Genomic DNA, 14,669 nt, shown 5'->3' on the forward strand with positions numbered 1-14,669 from the left:
TCCATGTTCAGCTAATAACCCTTGCAACAGGCCATGAGGCATATGAGGAAGTGTGTCAACAAGTCAACAATCAAGGAACGTGCCACCACATTGGCACATGGTGTGGGCCCAGATGGTGGGAATGACTTGGGGGATGACCAAGATTAGGGGAGGTTGCACCCCAGCTGCAGGGTGTGAAGGGAGCATCTGCCCCATGTGTGAGAGAAACTGTAACCCCAGAGCCAAAGGAACCACAGGGCAGAGATGAGCCCATGAGACCCTGAGGGGAGATGGCGGGCTGGCGAAGGCATCTTGGCATCCGATGGTCTTTCTTTTATTAGTGACATGCTTCTGCTTCTGTGCTCAGAAGCATTGTAGGAATTCTCAGAAGAGCTTCTGGATAGACGGAGGCATCATTTGAGCTCTCAAATGGGGAAGTTCAGGACTTCTCTCCTTCCTCCATATTCTCTCTAAGATTTCCTCTGAAGAAAAAGTTCACTACCAAATATTAGACTGCAGAGTACGTCTTTGTGTGTTTCTGCACAGTCCCTGAAATGGTCTGTTGTGACAGATAGTCCAAAGACCTCTTTCTGCTATAGGACAAGGGGAGAGTGAGGGCTTAACAGTTTCCTTTCATAACTTGCTGCCAAACCTGATGACTTGAGTTCAAACCTCAGGAGGGAACCCACGTCTAGAAGTTCTCTTCTGACCTCCACATTTTTTTTTTTGCCACAGCATGCATCTGTGCACATACAATTATAATAAAATAAAAATACAATGACAACCACATCCTTTCTTGTTTCCTAAATCATGGAAGCACATCTAGAAAAGAAGAGAAAAGCGTGCTTCTGGAAGAAAATTTTTCAGTATTTTTTTACACACTGAGAGATTATCAGAGTCACTGAAGATAATGCGTCTGACCTTTTCAAGTCTCAGTTTCTGCACCTTTGAAATGATGATTGTCTTGGTATCCAGATAACCAGAGTTTGCAAGGCACCGCATCCTTTGAGCATGGTGTGATGGGCGGTTCCCTGCTTTTCCTCAGAGCATCACTCTGAGCACACTGTCCCTCTGCTCGGCTGTCCCCAGGGTCCTTTGAACTTCTGTGGCCTCATGTAGGCACACTCCAAGGGAGTAGAGGAATCAAAACCAAGGACAGCTCTGAGGTGAAGGAGCCATGAGGGTCCACTCTGAGTCCTATAGCCCTTCCGTGTTCTGCTCTCTGTGTGCACCTATGCAGCTCTCCCTCAGTGGTACAGAGACTAGACACAGCTACAGAGCATCCCACAGGCTGTGCAGGTCCTACAGTGCTCTCAGAAAGAGAGGGCCTTTTTCAAGACTGTAATAGGATAAAATGTCTAGAATGTGGCAGGAGCTTCAGGACAGATGGTCAGATGGTATCTCTCCCTTTGGGTTAGCTGAGGTGGGCAGCTGGAGAAAGACAAGGTAGCCATGGAAACCTAGGTGATCACAGTCTTTCTTTTTTTATGTCTGTCTGTCTGTCTGTCTGTCTGTCTGTCTCTGCCTGCCTGCCTGCCTGCCTGCCTGCCTGCCTGCTTGCTTGCCTTAATAGTGTCTCATGTAGTTCAGGCTGGTCTTGAACTCACTATGTAGCTAAGGAAGGCTTGAACACCAATCTTAATCCTAAACACAATCCCAAAGTTTTTCAGTACTGTGAGTACCACCCATCAACATACTTCTGTAGTGCTGAGAATCAGGCCCAGGATTTTGGGCATGGTAGACTAGCACCCTACTGTTTAAACTACACCCCCAACACATTGTTAGGAAAACAATTGTTACGATGTTTTGTCTTTGTGCATGTCTGTGTACCACATGAGTGTCTGTCACCTGAGGAGGGCATTGGATTCCCTGGAACTGGATTAACAGTTGTAAGCCACCATGTGGGTGCTGAGAATTGATCTCAGGTCCTTTGTAAAAGCAGCCCACTGGCCCTCATAACTTCTGAGCCATCTCTCCAGGCCCCCTAGTGAATGATTTTCAAATTTATTACTACTATGACTTTTATTGGGACAGCTCTTAGCTACATAGGTCGGGCGGGATCTCTTTGGTCTTTGTCTTGGGAATGACCTGCTGGGAAATCTAATTTTCTTTGGGAGTTTATGAGAGTCCAAGGCCAGGACCCACTGGTCACCACTAGAGTCTTCATCTGCCATTTGCGCCAACAAAACCTGCCCATTTCCTTGGGGTCAGCCTTTCCGAGAGGCCCACGGTAACCTGCCACATGTGTCTGTGGCCAGCTCTAACAGTACCTGCTCCTGCATTCTGCTGGACCTCCGGCTACACTCTCCATTTCATGGATTCTGCATTCTGGTTACGTCTCACAATCCAAGCAGCTCTTTTCTCCTGGCTTCCATGGTGCAGACTGAAGTGATGGGTGGATGAGAAAGCTCACTTTGTGGTACAGACCCTGGTATTGGAGTTAACACAGACCTCGCTCCTCCCACACACAGCTCAGATCTTGGGTGAGCTTGTCAGGAAACAGAGTGCACACAAATTCAAATCAAGTTAAAGAGGGGCTGGGGCAAAGAAGAGCTCCAACAAGGAATAAATAGTGATTTGTTACAGGGACAAAAGTCAGTAGAAGCTATGGCTTCCACTTCCCAGAACAGGCCAGAGGTGAGAGTGGCCAAGAGCTATACCTGCTGGAGAGTTGTAGAAGGAACCGTGGGCCACCTCTATGTTAATGCTGGGGGCTGTGCTGCAGCTGCAGGAGGACCTAATTGAGGACTACCTGTGACACCTCCTGCAGGAGGACCTAATTGAGGACTGCCTGAGAGAGCAAGGACTGCTGGTGCAAACAATGCCAACCAATCAGGAACTGCTGTTTAGAAGAGATGCTTTCCTGGAACCAACAGGAGGCTCGGGTGGAGGGCATTAAAGGAACTTGCAGCAGTGCTCAGATGGGCTTGCTGCAGTGTTTCTCACCTGCTCCAGGAGTCTGTGTCTTTGATTCTGCACCAACTCACCCCCAACCACCAAGGGCAGGTAGGGTTCGGCAGAGAGCTGTCCAGGGCACAGGCAACAGAAAGTGGCTGTCTCCACCCAACTGTGACCTTGAGAGAAAGTAAACACACACCTTCCCCCTTTCCTCTCCCCTTTAGTTTAACACTAGTAACTTAAATTGCCAGCTCCAAGCACAAGCCGTAGGCCAAAATGTCCCACATAGGTCCGTCTGCAGCCCAGAGCAGGGCAGAGAAGGGTGGCCAAGTGAGAGTTCACAGGATAGACAGTGTATGAGCATGATAAATATATAAAATGTGATAGGTGATGAGGGTTAATAGACAAGACATGGAGGACAGAGATCGTGGCATTAGTCTTGGACAGTAGCCAGGTAGAGCAGTTGTACAGGTGGGCTGCTGACATAGCCCAGTAGGTGCTTACTACCAAGGCAGGGCCTAGAGTTCAGTTCCCAGATCCCGTGTGGAAGGAGAGAACTGACTCCTGAAAAGGGTCCTCTGACCTCCACACGTGTGTGGTGATGCCCGGGTGTGTCTGTGCACACATACACACAGACACAAAGTGAACGACTGAATACAGAATTTAAAATAAAATGTGATATATGCTGGATGATGTCTATAAAATAAATAAATGCATAAAAATAAAAACATTAACTTTCCTCTATACTGAGCTTTCGTCAAGTTCATTATTTGGAGGGAAATATTACACTGTCATGTACAGTATCCCTATCCCTAGCCATTTACTTAATTTCAGTCCTTCTGTGGGATTCTGGTAAGAATGTTTTAGTTCAAATGAATACCAGGTATTCGGTTTTTCTAAAGGAAGAAAATCTGATATCTACAGGGGAATAGTGGGTGAATCTAATATTTTTAGGATTGTATCTTGCTTTCCATCACAAAAGAATGGGCATATATATTATATAATATATTATAACAATATAATGATATAGAATTAACATATAATGTATTATAATAGATAATATAATTAAAAATATACACACACACATATAAAGTTCTGGAATCTCATTGTTGTTTTAATTCGCATTTTGTTGATGACACAGGGGAGTTTTTGTGACTGCACAGTTTTTCTGAGCTCAAAGTCAGTATTTGTCCCCGAGTGCCCAGTCAGCTCTTCGTCCTATTGTAAATCGATCCATTGGTATTCTGCTTGAGTTTCCTGCCTATGCTCAGGAACAGTCCTTTGTCAGATATGGCTCTTGCAAATATTTCCTCCCAGTGGCTTGTTCCTTGCTCTCTTGTCAGTTACTTTCAAGCAGCAGGAAACTCGAAGTCCAGTGTGTCAATATTTCTTTCACAGAGTCTCTTCGGTGTATCTAAAAGTCATCTGGAGCCCCAAGGCCATCTAGACTTTTCTCCTGAGTTGTGGTCTAAGGGATTTTAATGCTTTTCCTTCGGAACAGTGTCTCATGTATCCCAGTCTAGCCTTGAACTTGTAGGTGGTAAGGTATGGGCTTGTCTGGCTGATTCTCCTGCCTCCACCTCATGGAGTTTGCCACCATGCTGGGTTTACGTGGGACTGGGGATAGAACGGAGGCAAGCACTCTGCAGACTGAACCAACATCTGCAGCCCCCGTCTGGACTTCTGTAGTTTTTCTCTTTAGGTTAGAGTATAGGATCCATTTTGACCCTCTTTGGCGAAGGCTGTCAGGGCTGTGCCTACAGTCTCTGTACTGTTGCATGTGAACATCCACAGTAGCTTGTGTTAGGAGACCCTATCACCTGTCCCCTCCTCAAACACTGTATGACTGGATGAACGGAGTGTCTGTTTCTCGGCTTGTGTGTTCCATTCCATTGATCCATTTCTCACCAGAAGCTCACTGCCTTGATTACTTTGGCTTTATGTTGTTATTAAATATCAAATATTGGCCACGCCCGTGCGGAAAGAGCATACCAAACCAACACCAACATGGTTCAGCATGGTGAGATTTAATGGGGGAATGAGACAAAGGGAAGGGGCGAGAGAAAGAGAAGATGGCGAGGGCAGAGGGAGTCTCCCTTTTATTTGGAACGTGAAGTAAAGGTTCCCAGGTAGAGGTGCGAATTGAGCCAAAAGGTCTTCTGGGAATGTATGGCTGTTGCCATGGCAACAGTGACCAAACAGTGTCGCTCTAAAGGCAGTTCCTGATACCAACACTTTATAGATAAAGTTTGAATTTGGGCAGTGTCAGCCTTTGTTCTGGATTTTTGACCTCTGTGTGTAAACTTTATAATAAATTTGCCAATATCCACATTGTTTTTCTTTTTTGGGGGGGCTGGGATCCCAGTGGATCTATAGATTACATCAAGAAGAACGGTTGCATCAATAACATTGAGTCTTCCTATTCAGGAACATAGAACACTTCTCCATTTACTTAGTTCTTTGACTCCCTTCATCGGAGGTTTGTACTTTTCCTCATCCTTTGAGCCCATTTTGTTAGATTTGTACCTTGTTTTTCCCTGATAGTCATTGAAAGGAAAAGCATCAGCTCAGGACCCTCAAGACCAAGTTCTCTGCACCAAGGAGATTTGTTTGTCCTAGAGAAACACAGGGCAGGGTTAAGGGACAAAGATAGAAGGTAGAGGAAGAGGGAGAAAGGGAGCAAAGAAGAGAGGAGGAAAGGGGTATTTGTCCTGGAGGATAACAGGAAGGACTGACTCTGGATAGAGAGGAGACAGATGTGCCACACAGGAAAATGGTGGTTTATAAAGGTACAAGGGGAAACCCGGGTTAGGATGAGGTGTTTCATTTTGATGGGCAGGTTAATTAGGTGAGCCAAAGGGGTTTCGATTGCTGGACTTCAATACTTGGATAGCTGGACCTTGGTAGTTGGAGGAGCAAGTGGGCAAACAAGGGAAAAGACCATGGAGTGTTAGCCTTAGGAACGTAATCTAATGGTTTCTAACATGGCTGAAGGGATGAGGAGAAGGGTAGAACTGTGCTCACCAGGATCCAGCTGGCTAGAGTCCCTTTGTAATGTAAATGACATTTGTTGTCTCGCAGTTTCCTCTGAGCTAACACCTTCCATCTTGGAGGGAAGCTCAGTGAGACACAGGATGTTCTGAAGGGAGGTCAAACACTCCATCCTGCAGAGAAGCTCTTTAAACTCAGGAACTAAACAGCTTAAACGTTTCAGGAAGTCCCTGAAACTGACCACATACCCTACCTGTGCCTTCTCCAAGCATGTACAGCCAGTTTTAGGATTGTGAGAGAAGCTCTCAGTAAAATTCAGCTGTGTAGGACAGGCACTTCGATCTCCAAATTCTTGTGCTGCCTGCAGGGTGTGCAGTGAGCTCCAGGTTCCCAGCTTTTGTGAACTGTCACCCATGTTGGGGTGGGCTTCAGTGATCCAGCTGTCTTTGTGTCATTTCTGTTCCTGTAAGAAACCCTCTTCACTTCTGTAAGTCACCCCCATAAAACTTACTGGTTCAACAATTCAGACCCTAGTAGTATCCTTACTTTGGTCGGTCATTGGTTCCCTCTGTGAGATGAGTAGATGTTTGGTTCTAGCGCCCCAGGAACAGCGTCATACAAGACTATTATATTTTGAATTGCAAGTTTCACGTGTCAGTTGCAGGAATACTGAGGAGCGATTGCCTTCTGTATACTAACTTCATTTTCTGAAGCTTTGATATAATTGCTAAGTGGTTCTACGTATCTTTAATTTTGTTTATCTTTAAAAAAACCCAACTTTGAGGTTCCATGGTTTTAACTACATCTTTTTTCTTTTCTCTATTTACTATTTGTATCTTTTAATCTTTATTACTCCTTTTTATCCCTTCTAACTCTGGGACTAGCTTTTTTCCTTCTTTGGTTCCATGCGGTATTTAAATTAGTTTAATGAATTAAAAATGTATGTATATATGAATGTATAATGTATGATGTATATATGTATGTGTGATGTATGCATGCATGCATATATGTGTGCATGCATGTATGTGTGTATGTATGTATGTATGTGTGTATGTGTGATGTATGTGTATGTGTATATATATGTATGTATGATGTCTGTGTGTATGTATATGTATGTATGTATGTGTGTATGTATGATGTCTGTGTGTATGTATATGTGTGTATATGTATGTATGCATGTATGATGTATGTATGTGTGTTTGTATGTATGATCTATGTGTGTATGTGTGTATGTATGTATGTGTATATGTTTTGGTTTGTCTTGGCTTTGTTTCATGTGCATTCAGACATTTTCTCTCCTGATTACTTTGGACTCAGGGTCCGTTCAAGAGCATTCTCCTTAATTTCTATTGATTTGTAAATTCTCTGGCTTTCCTACCACTTCGATTTATATTTTGCTTTTTAAAAGTTTATTGAAATTTCTGTGTTTGCATGTGAGCCTGCGTAGGTGTATGTGTGCCATGTGTGCATAGGTGCCCCTAGAGCCAGAAGAGGGCAGCAGATCACCTGGAACTGGAGTTACAGCTGGTTGTGAGCTGTCGTATGTGACTGCTGAGAACTGAACTCAGGTCCTCTACGAGAGCCGTAAGTAAGTGCGCTCACCCACCGAGCCATATCCCGCTCCTCCCACTCTAGTCTCACTTTATCATGGACAGATAGGTGGTTACATTTGTTTTGCAGCCTATCACTCAATTGGAGACAGTGCCATGTGTCCTTGAGAGGAATGCACCTTCTGCTGCTGTTGGAGGGAACATTCTGTCTCTTAGCCTCGTTTGGTCTGTAATGTTGGTTAAACTTTCTGTTTTCTGGTTAATCTTCTGCCTAAATTTTTTCTGCTCATGACTCAAAGTGTTGGGGTACTGAAATTTGTGACTATCAAGTTGTTACTGGCTCTATCTTCAATCCCGTATTTGTTTTCCTTTATGTATTTGGGTGCTGTGCTATTTGGCACACACATCTATAGCCATTGTCTTTTCCTGTTGAGAGAGCTTTTATTGTTGGACATTGCCGTTCTTGCCTCCATCTTTTGGGGTAGCCTCTTATTTCTTTTTCTCATAGGACTGTGGTCACCCTCGCTCTCCTGCGGGCCCCACTGCATGGGGTGGAGTTTTCAGATCTTTCGCTTTTAACCTATGTGTGCCTTTACCTGTAGAGCGAGCCTCTTAAACTGAGAGTCATGCCTCCAGGAGGAGGCAAAAAACTAAAGGCAGAGAATTTGGCAACAGGCAAAGCTTTCTGAGATTCAACAACCAAAACTCACTTTAAAAGTCAGAGATGTTTCAGGCAATACTCACCTGTGTGAAATCACGGAACCTCACTGAAACCTTGGTTCTGAACACACGACAGGAACCCCGTGAGCTGTGTTCTGGTGCCGCACGGTGCCAAAGCATGTAGTCTGAAACCCTTCGGCTTAGTTTTGAGACCATTGTATCTTATCGGTGGCCGTGATTTTAATGCACATTTAAAGTTTCCTGTCCTTGTGGCAGCACAATGGTTTGACTGTAGAAAATGGAGATTTTTAGTATTTTCACACTGTTAATCGTTGGCACTGACTGACATACTATACATTTTAATTGTAATATATTGGAATTTTTAAAAATTGCTGTTTGAGAATGCTGGAGAGATGGCTTAGTGGTTAGGAGTACTGGCTGCTTTTTCAGAGGACCTGAGTTCGATTCCCAGCACCCACATGGTCATTTTTAACCATCTGTAACTCCAGTTCTGAGGAGTCCGGTGCCATCTTATGACCTCTGTGGGTAACAGGGCCACACATGGTACACAGACATGTATGTAAGCAAGACATCCGTCACATAACATAAAAATAAATGAATCAAAAATTTGAATAATTACTGTTTGAATTTTGATTTAGGATTAGAGCAGCATTTTCAACAATTTCTGAAATGGCTTTAACTGAAACATAATTCTGCCACTGTATACTATGTATGTAGAACATCCTTCAACACTGATACCTGTAGAATCAAAATGTCAGTCATCTCTGAAAATGTTGCAAATGCTGTGTGCTACAGTATCAAACACTCAGCAAATATTTGATTCTTTATGTAAACATAAGCAATTGTCTCAGTTGCAAATTTAGTTTTGTCTTTACTAAATGTTAAATTTATATGTATAATCATATAATCTTTTAAATACATTTCTCTATAACTTTCTTATTAGTGGATGTTGGATTTATATCCATGTTGTTGTTGTTGTTGTTGCTGTTGCTGTTGTTGTTTTTGAGACAATATCTCCCATTGTAGCAAAGGCTGGTCCTGGTCTGGCACCCATTGTATGTGGATCTCTTAATGGATGTTTCTGGTGCTGTGATAACACACCATATGATAATGAGTGAAACTTGGGGAGAAAAGGATTTATTTCATATTATACTTCCAGGGAACGGTCCACCACTGAGGGAAGTCAAGACAGGAATTCAAGGCAGGAACCTGAGAGACCACGGAGGAACCCTCTTACTGGCTTGCTCCCCGTAGCTTACTCAGTCTGCTTTCTTATACATCCAGAGCCACCTACCCAGGGGTCCCACCTTGTGGGACTGGACCTCATACATCAATCGCTAATCAAGAAAACACAGTGTAGATGTGCCTATGGGCAAGCTGAGGCCTTCTCTAATCTGAAATAACTCTAGCTTGTGTCAAGTTGACAATAAAGCCAGGCACGACAGTAGTCAAGGCTGACTGAACTTTACAGAGATACTCCTGCCACAACCTTCCAAGAGCTGATTCCGGGCATGAGTCCCCCTGACTGGCTAGGAAAATCTCATAATAATTTCTTTTAAATTGTAAAAAATCCTGCTTCTACAATTACACAACCTACCATGTCTCACATCTCTCCCCTCCCATCCATGTTGTGATTCCCGAAACTACTTCTTTTATATTTCGTGAGCGTGTTATATTAGTGTAATTTCCATTGTGTACCTGAGTCAGAAGAACTTATGAAGAAAGGAGGGTATGGGGGACAGTGGCTTGGCTCTGGTAAAGATGTCACATGCTTTCACAATATCATATGGACATGAGTAAGGATGTTCATGAGTAAGACCACGGATAAGGATGTTTATCCGTTTATAGAAAAATGAACAAAGCAGGTTCAGAGATTTCCCATGTGCCTCGCATTCAGGTTTTCAGTGCGTTAGCATCGATGGGGTCAAACCCAGGGCTGTGTGTGGGCCAGGCAAGCAGTCCACCAACCGAACTGCAGGCTCAGCTCCCCAACTTACTGATATTTCTCAATCTATCATGGCCCTGGGCGTTGAAAGGATGACTGTCCGGAACTCAGGGGGCCTGAGCAGCGAGGGGCTGCTTATCAACCCATACCTGGTCTGTGGGAGACAAGGCGCTCACACTCCAATTAAGGGGACTAGAAAAAGCAAGGCAGTGTTTAATACTCCACTGTGCAGAAAGGGATTCCAGCATGGAGAAAAGACAAAAGACTGGCGTTTTAAGGTCCCAGTTCTCCAGAAATTTCCGCCCTCCTTTTCAGCAGGCAGGAAGTCCAGGGAATTACAATCTTCCGGCTCTTCTAGAACCAGCCCCTTCCCAAGTTCCCCGTCCTGCTCAGGAGACAACACGTTATGTAAGAAGTCTGGCTTTGAGATGACTTCCCTTTCTGGTCCTGGGCTCAAAACTGCCTACAACTTTTCCAGCTCTAGAGACTTGAGACAAATGGGTTCCAGACGCCAGGGAGGGGAGACAGGGACTCGGCGCCTCCTGTTCGCCTGTCACTCTGTGAGGTAAAAGCCCAGCATACCGAAATGGACCGTATCAATTACGTCTAACAGTCACTCCTTCTACGCAGCCTTTCCATCGGCATCTCCTGGCGAGAGAGGATGTATTTCCCCAACCGTCATCATAAATTTCCATGATATCCCTGGTTATTTTCGTATTGATTTTTGTATGCTGAGAATAGAAGCACCCTATCGACCAGTTCTCGTAGCTGAAGTCTGTATCTGAAGCGGGAGGACATGTGATTCCGTTTCCGTCAAGGAGTGAGGGGAGAGGGGTGGGAGCAGAACCTTCAAGCTTCTCTCTTTCTTACCCTCCCCCCACTCTTCCTTCCCACACATTGACAGGACCTTGGGAGAGGTGTCAGAGCTGGCCACGCATCCCACTTCTGCTTCTGCCAAGCTAGCCGAGCTAGCCGCTGCCTTTGCCGTGTCACCGCTTGTGGGGGGCAGTTCCCACTGTTACAGATGTTTCGGGTTTTCTGTATGGTTAAGGCCAACCCTAATGAACAGCTATGATGCTGTCCCAGCACACTTAATAGTGCAAAGAATGACTACTGATTTTAGCATAGGACATCATAGAACACCTTATGATTTTAAGAGCTCACAGGTCACAGCCAAACTGTGCCAGTAAGCGGTTCTCAAAAGACAGTTGAACCGTGTGCTCGTTGATAACGAGTCTCTGATGCCACCTGCAGAGATTAGCGATGTCGCATTATTAAAGTCTATGTGGATGGGTATCAAATCCAGCCAGATGTCTTTGCCTTACCTTTACAACTGCACATTGGAAATGAATGGTTGTAGAATTCACCCCTCAGAGCCTCACAGCCATCACCTCTTCCTCAGATCAGCTGCGTCTGCTCGAGAGCAGCCATCAGATGCACAGCTGTCACCTGTGAACGTTCTCTCGGAGAAGAACTGGGTAGCAAGGGCTGCTGGACCCTCGGCTGAGAATTCAGCTGCTCTTACAGCCATTCGTACACAATTCTGCCCTAATTACATTTGGCACGGGGTGTTCGTATCTCAGGAGTTGGTAGAGTACAGAGATGTTGATTGAGGGGGCTCCGTCCATGGTGGCTACGGGGGAAGCCATCTTATAGCTGGGTGAAGATTTCCCGGCACTTTGGGGTCACTGGCTCTTGCCAGTAACTCCTCATCCACGCTCTTGAATCAGAAAACTCGTTGGTTCCTCAGGGTGAACTTTGGTGGAATCCTACTTTGTTCATTGGTGGGTCCTTATGGGGAGGAGTAGATAGTGTTCAAGTCTCCACTGAGAGGGGATTTTCCTAACACTGATGCATACAGGTAAGGCTCCTGTAGGACTGAGGGGCTTTTAGCAAATGGGACTTTTCAATGTTGAAATCAAGGAGTTCTCAGGCAAGCCAGGAAGGTGAGGGAGGTGAGGCTAGACCACACTGCCCACTGTCTCACAGCTTTGTCTGGGCACTGAGTGGTGGGCCTCTGAGCTCATCCTACTCTCTTTCTGTGAACAATAGGAAGACTCGACTCTCTCCCAAACTACAGGGAAGCCATTGTATGAAGGGTTTCAGATTCCTTTCCAGCACATTCAGACTAGAAAAGGGAAGTTAGCTGGTTTATTTCTCTTTCTTCAGTTCCTGCTTTTGGCACATCCCCGCCCCTGCTGGTGTTGACGAATGTGGCTCTGAGGCTGGACTTCCCTGCCTTAGCTCTCTCTTGGTGGGCATCATGTCCTCCTCTTGGCCGAGTGGTTGGCTGACTGTTTATCTACTCAGGCCACTGCAGATGTGGGAAGCCAGACATGCAGGCTTCCTGGTGAGGAGATATGAGACAGCCAATGTTTAGACAAGCTGAACTGTACTCAAGTCTATGTGTCATGGTACACGCGGCTCTTAGAAGTTCAAGTATAAATAGAGCATGTGGCAGCAACACAGATTTCTGTTAGCATTTTATGACTGGGTAGCTTTATTGATGGTATTGAAGGAAATTGAGATCAAGGGCCATTATTGTTATTTGTATAGGCACATATGAAATCTATATCTATCTATCTATCTATCTATCTATCTATCTATCTATTTATCTATCTATCTGCTTGTTCACATGTACGTGTATCTGTCTGTCCATCTGTCTGTCTGCACCTGTGGAGTGAGAGGTTCACGTCAGGTGTTTTCATTGCTTTTACTAAGGCTAGGTCTTTTGCTGAACCTGAGACACACAGAATCCGGTGGCTTCGATGACCCTAGAGACCTCCTGTCTCCAAACTGTGAGCATCGGGGTTACAGGTGGGCCACCAAGATTGCCCGGCCTTTATGTGGGCGCTGAAGACCTGGGCTCCAACCTTCATGCTTTTGCAGTAAGGACTTCACCCACTGAAGCATCTTCCGAGCCCCCATCACCATTACCTGAGACAGACTTTCATGCAGCAGAGGCTGGCCTCACATTCGCTGGGTAGTCCCCTGCCTCTGTCTTCCAAGTGCTGGGATGATAGGTGTGTGCCATCATGTCTGGCTGTTCAAGAACTATTAGGATGAAAGTTTTGGAAGAGTACTCAATCTTTTAAAAAGACTAAATATTATTTTTAAGTGTGTTTGTGCGCACACACACACACGAGTGTGCATGTGCACGTGTGTGTGTGTATGTGTGTGTGTATGTGTGTGCATGTGCATGTGCGTGTGTGTGCGTGTGTGCGTGTGTGTGCACGTGTGTGTGTGCATGTGTGCGTGTGTGCGTGTGCATGTGCACACGTGTGTGTGTATGTGTGTGTATGTGTGTGCGTGCGTGCGTGTGTGTGTGTGCATGTGTGCATGTGTGTGTGTGCGTGTGCATGTGCACACGTGTGTGTGTGTATGTGTGTGCGTGTGTGCGTGCATTGCGTGTGTGTGTGCACGTGTGTGTGTGCGTGTGTTCCCACATTGAGTGCAGGTGGTTAGGATGCTGGATTCCTGTGGAGCTGGAGGTACAGGCTGCTTGACAGGGCTTCCTGGAAGCAAACTCGGTTCCTCTGGAAGAGAAGCTACACTCTTACCCACTGCGCCATCTGTCCAGCTCCAGGATCCCTCAATCTGGCTGACCAATATCCCTTTCTCCACAGAAAGGTTAACCCAGCTACAGCTGTCTTCTCTGTGAGCTAGCGACCTCCCTATGGTGATGTGTTTGACCCTGAAAGGTTGGCATGGCTCCTCCCTGGGGCTGCCATTATGAAGTGCTGGCCCCTCCACAGCATTCTTGTTGTGACATAGAGGCTGCATCTGTCACCGTTAGCTGGCGACATGAGCGTGTTTTAAATTCTCTGTGATGGAAGGAGTGCATGGCTTTTCATCCTTTCCGGGGAATAACTTCACAAAATTGTTTCTTTCAGAAGAATATTTTCATAGTTAGCGGAATTCATTATCCCTGTGGCAGCAGTTCAAGGTATGACTTTCAAGATGCTCCCCTTCTCCCTGCCACTCACTGCCCAGCTTCTGAGACAGTGGGCTCGCATTTGGCAGCCTGTTTTCTGGCTTGTACACATCTGACTTTCTCTCTTGGTGGTAAGCATATTTCTGGAGATGATGTGTGGGTTCTGAGTTTAAGCTGACAAGATGTTAATGCCCTCTGCTATTCAAATGCAAATTTTAGGCACAGAGTAAGCCTTTACTTGTTCATTTATTTATTTAGCTATTATTTATTTACGGTCTTTTTGACTCCCGGAGAGTTTACTGTTCTTTTTTGAAGCTTTCAGTCTCCCTTTAAAAGTTCAATATTTGTGACTCTGAGATCAGATGGGGGTCAGGCAATAGCTAATTCTAAAGTGCTTGGGGTGTGGCATGAGGACCTGAGTTCATATCAGTACCTAGGATAAAAGCTAAGCACTGTGGTTTCAATCACAGCACTGGGTAGGTAGGGACAGGTGGACTTTTGGGGTTTGCTGGTCAGCCAGCCTGTCCAGTCACTGAGCACTGGGTCCTAGTGGGAGACAGTGTTCAAAGTACGCATAGCTCCTGAGGAATGACACTGAGGTTGACATCTGACCTCTACTTGCACCTAGCACACTTATATATACATGAAGCACACAGACAACACATACAAGCACACAGATACAGACATACAG

The sequence above is a fragment of the Rattus rattus genome, chromosome 8, assembly GCF_011064425.1.
Source record: "Rattus rattus isolate New Zealand chromosome 8, Rrattus_CSIRO_v1, whole genome shotgun sequence".
In the NCBI taxonomy this organism is placed as follows: Eukaryota; Metazoa; Chordata; class Mammalia; order Rodentia; family Muridae; genus Rattus; species Rattus rattus.